Consider the following 5,611-nt stretch of genomic DNA (forward strand, 5'->3'; position numbering starts at 1 on the left):
TTTAAAAAAAAAAAAAAAAGCCGAGCCACTTAAAGAAAAATGGTGAGGTTGTTGAGACAGAACCTTGTGTAGCAAAATAAGAAGATATACAAAACTATTTTCTGTTCAAATATTTCGTAAGAACTATAGCAAGAGTAGCAAGGCTTTGGCTTAGCTGTTTGATTAGGTCAAGGGAGGGTCTGGTACCAGATTGCCCACTGGGTTTCTCTGAAGGAATTTGTCAAAGTATAGCTCTGTGTGTGTGTGTGTGTGTGTGTGTGTGTACACATATGTGTATATATAGGTGTGTGTACATATGTGTATATATATATGTGTGTGTGTGTGTGTGTGTGTGTGTGTATGTGTGTATGACTTATAAGCCTAGCAGGAATTCTGGCTCTGTAACTTGCAAGCTCCGTCAGAACTCTCTGAACTTGTTTCTTCATTTGGAAGACAGAAGAAAGGAGGACTGTGTTACATCCAGGCCTGCTCTGTATTTTCTTTTCTGTATTCACTCACACATCTATGTTTTATTTCCTAGGACTGAGTTCTTATGTTATGATTCACAATTCTTTGGTGAAATTGTCTATATTGGCAAGGATGCATTTGGCTGTGAGTAATAGAAAACTCCATTCCAACTGGCTCATACCCTAAAGGGGATTTATTGGTTCATTTAACTGAAAGAGTCCAGATGCTGGGTAGCTGTCAGGTGTGGCTCCGTCAGCCTCCAAATCTGCCTCTCTGTGATTTGCTTGGCCCCTTTCTCTTCTGTGGGTTGGCAATGTACTCAGGCCACCAGCGAGGTGACAGTAGCATTTCCTGCCATAACAATGTCCACAGGAAGAGGGACCATCTCATCCAGTAACCCCACTCTTTAGGAATCCTCCTATCCTGAAACTCTTACAAAACCTTCCATCTTGTTAGTCACAATTTGGTCACATGCCCATTCCTGAACCAATCCCCTTGACTCGAGAATGCCACCCATAGATTATCTAAGGTCTGGATTCCGCTGTGGCAAAGGAGCAGAATTACCGGTAGACCAGTGAGGCCCACACTGCAGCTGGAGGCAGGGTCAGCTTCCCTAAACCTTTACTCTGCATGCGGGTAGAGGTATTCCTGAACAAAAATCAGAGTGCTATTAGAAACAGGCAAGAGGAAATGGATGCTGGGTAGGCTTTTCAAAGTTCATTCTGTGGAATGAAAATTGTAGAATACACTATTTTATCCCAGAGGCCACTGAACAGGATATAGCCATGTCTGATAACCAAAGGCTGTAATCTTCAAAATTAGAGTCTGCCAGATCTTTATCTAACAAAGTCTAAGAATTTCCATAAGGAAATGAGAAACATGTAAACAATTGCAGCTCCTTGGGTAACTGTACGCTAGCATATCTGAAAACAATTGTTTCCACTCCATATGGGATACTAATCAGCTTAATTAAATGGAAAGAAAAAAAGAAACCTCAGGAACCAAAACTGCTCCAATATTTCATCAAAGGAATACACAGGGAGCTTTAAAATACAGTCTCTTCAAACAGAAAAATAGGTAAAATATTAGAGTGAAGCAGTCTTTAACGGCTATTTTTTTTCATCAGGGGAACACAAAAGAAGTTGAAAAAATATACATATTCTGTTCAGATGGAAAAATAGATGTAATGTTGAAAAAGATCAGTTAGAGACTGGGCAGTTTTTAGTTGCTATTTTAATTGTCAGTCAATAATATCCAATTGTATTCTGCCACTAGGTTTACATTCAGAATTTACCTGCTGTTATAAAAATGCTATGTTTATCAATTTTGTGAGGATGGAGGACAGTGTGTCAATCTCGCCTTGCTTTGAGCTCAAATCAACTTAGAAGTACATGCAATCTATTCTTCCAACAAACATCTATTGAGGGCCTGTGATGTGCCAGGCTGCCCCAGGTTCATGGCATAGCCACGTGGCAGCCAGCGGCCTTCCTTCCTTCCTTCCTTCCTTCCTTCCTTCCTTCCTTCCTTCCTTCCTTCCTTCCAGAGGAAGCAGGCACTTGGAGGCCATCATCTAAATCCCCAGGGACATAGATCCTTCTGTGGAGCAGCCTTGGTCCTTTCTCTGATGTCAGGTCAGATGGGTCACTGACTTATTGAGCTCCTACTCCCAAAAAAGAACTGTACAAAATACTATATATTTGAGCGTACAAAGTACAAGAATAAGCATATGGAGTAGGAGAATAAGAGAGAAATCATTGACATAGCTCTTGCTCCTGAGAACCACCAAGAAAGAAAGAAGAGCACATACATATCAAAGTGTTGATGAACGGAGGCCCAAAGGGAGGTAGTACAGGAGTGAAACATCTCTTCCAATTCCCAGGTTAGTATGATATATTTTGGGAAAGGAGACTGGAATGAATGAATAGGATAAAGGCTAAATTGTGGAAGGCCCCTGAAGTCAAAGAATTGGACCCAGCAGACTAAGGGAAAGGCGAGTAGTTTACATTTCAAAAGGAGGAGTGTGACACAAGTGCTTTTCCCCATCTCATCAAAAGCCTGCTGATGCGGTCAATGTGGTATAACGGAAAGAGCAAAGCCTTCCATGTCAAATCAACCTGGAGCTGAATTCTGGCCCAACCACTGAACAGCCATGTGACCTTGGGAAAGCTACTTATCCTCTCTAAGCCTCAATTTTCTCATGTACATAAAGAAATGAAGTCTATATTATCAAGTTGTGCCATCCAGTGTGGTAGCCACTAGCTGCATGGGTCCACTGCATTTAAAATGTTCCAAGTCCAAATCTAGGTATGCTGTAAGTATGAAATACACACTAGGTTTGAGAGGCTCATATAAAAAAAGGAAAAAGACCTCCTAAGTCTTTATATTGATTACATACTGAAATAATAACATTGAATTACATAAATACATTGTTTTACATAAAATACATTATAAAATTAGTTCTATCTGTTTTATTTCCTTTTTTATTGTTATAGAAAATTCAAAATTACATAGCCATAATGTTAGGCAAAGCAGAAAACAGTTCTTTTTCTCTAATGGAAATTGGAAATAGGATTTTGTTCCCTAATGTCTTTAAAATCAATGAGCGTGATAATTTGTGATCCTGATCACAATTTCTATCCATGTTCTTTTTGTGTCCTCCCACTCTGACTCTGGGCTGGATGCGTTACTTTTCCAATGGGAATTTAGCAGACATAATGCAGGCAGAGGATGTCACACTGCTTGCACACTTACACATCAGGGCTTGCTCTCTGGCTGCTCTTGGGAGCCTTGAGACCATTACCATGTAAATAAGCCCACGCTAGCCTGGTGGATGATGAAAACTACTGGCCAAGTATCCCCACTGCCCCAGCCAACCACCAGATAATGTTAAGTGAGGCCATTCTAGACCACCTAGCCCCAAATGAGCTGGTCTAGCTGACCCACAAATTTATGAGAAATAATAAATGTTTGTTGTTTTCACATACATTTTAAGGTGTCTTACGCTGCAGTAAAAGCTAACTGGTAGATTGTGGATGGATCTATGACAACCATAATATTAGCAGAATCTTCATCAGAGTCTGAGGAAGAACAGTGACCAGTAAAATCCAGTTACCCTGATCTCTATTAGGGGGTGAGCTTTGCAATCTCATTCTGTCTTGATAGATAGATAAATAGATCTCTCTCTCTCTCTCTCTCTCTCTCTCTCTCTCTCTCTCTGTCACACACACACACACGCAGACAAACACTTCGGAGGAGAATTGGAAATATTAGTCCAGACAGACTCAAAAATCTCAACCCAGGGTTTTCCAAACCTCTTGGACATAAAGACCTCTTTTGCTGACAGCAAAAACGCTTGTACTCTGGTGGTGGTTTGTTAATACCGGTCGATTCAGAACATACATAATTCCTACAGAGTCCTTGCCACTATTTGCATGGCTTTATGAAATGAAGTAAAAGAGAATCAATTATGTGGATCCATTAGAAAATGGTACCACTTCCTCTCAGGGATGACTCAGCACCAAAGTAGGACAAATGGCTCATGGAGGAGAGTTGTGACTAGCTTCCAGCCCTTGTATGAGGCCCCTCAGCTGGGTGCTGTTGGCTAGAGCTCAGCTTTAGCCCTGGTAACAGAAAGACACTACGGATTCAGTAGGGCTTTGAAGTGAAATTGTGTTTGATTCATAACAACAGTGTCTAGATGCATTTAAAAAACAATCATTCTTTATTCTACAGACAAAGCTTTTGGGATTGAAATGAATTCAGACTTCTTATTATTGCATCATAACTTTGTGACCCACCCCCACCCCCACAGCATGAGTTTATAGTCCACAGCTGGGTTCAGACCACTCAAGGTTATGTGTAATGGCCACAAGTGGGCAGAAATAGAGAGTAGATATTGTCCCTCTCTGGCCCAAGCTTACAGTTCACAACTGCAGATCAAGTGTGAGAATTGAGGAAGGAGGTAAGGTGGCACTCCACCCGTTTGCTCCAACAAATAAATCACAGCATTAGGTGCTAAATGAATCCCTTTACATTTTGTTCACACATTTTTTGTGTGTGGAGAAAAAAAAATGCGTACAAATGAATAATTTTAACATAAAATTCTGAGTTGTTAATAACCCATTTTACTGATGAGTTTTTTATTTTTTATTTTCTAGCTTTGTGCCTTCATAACTATTAACCGTTCTCTTTTGACTGTGTGATATTTTGCAGCAATGCCTTGTGTTTATATAAGATTGCTATGGGTTGAATGTGTCCTCCAAAGTTCATGTGTTGGAAATTTAATCACCAAAGCAACAGTGTTGAGAGGTAGGACCTTTAAGGGGTGATTAGGTCATTAGGGCTCTGCCCTCATGAATGGATTTATGCCATTATCATGGGAGCAGCATCCTTACAATGAGTGAGTTTGACTCTCTTTCCTCTCTGACATGCACTCTCTTGCCATACGATGCCTTCTGCCATGTTACGATGGTGCAAGAAGCCCCTCACAAGATATGGCCCCTTGATCTTGGCCTTCACAGCCTTCAGAAAAATGAGCCAAATAAACTTCTATTGTTGGTCAGGCACAGTGGCTCATGCCTGTAATCCCAGCACTTTGGGAGGTCTAGATGAGAGATCATTTGAGCCTGGGAGTTTGAGACCAGCCTCGGCAACACAGCAAGACCTCGTATCTAGAAATAATTGAAAAATTAGTTGGGTGTGGTGGTGCACACCTGTGATCCCAGCTGCTCGGGATGCCAGGGTGGGGGAATCGCTTGGGCCCAGGAGGTTGGGGCTGCAGTGAGTCATGATCATTTCACTGTACTCCAGTCTGGGTGACAGAGCAAGATTCCATCACACACACACACACACAAAATCGATTGTTTATAAATTACTCTGGCTGTGATACTGTATTATAGCAGCACAAAAAGGACAAAGACAAAGGTATTCACTTTTTTGAAGCTGTTTTATTAAACTACAAATCATAAACTACATAATTATTTTTCAGAGTTAAAAAATAAAGTTTTGTTTAAAAAATGATGATTTGTTAGCCTAATAATCTTATGAAATAACAAGGGAAAATATTATACTTTTGCCTGCTCCAGAGAGGGGGGAAGCTGAAGGACAGAGATGGTATTCTCAAATTATTAGCAGAACCAGTCCATGCAGAGCTCTCTCCACTACA

The sequence above is a fragment of the Mandrillus leucophaeus genome, unplaced genomic scaffold, assembly GCF_000951045.1.
Source record: "Mandrillus leucophaeus isolate KB7577 unplaced genomic scaffold, Mleu.le_1.0 Scaffold186, whole genome shotgun sequence".
Classification (NCBI taxonomy): Eukaryota; Metazoa; Chordata; class Mammalia; order Primates; family Cercopithecidae; genus Mandrillus; species Mandrillus leucophaeus.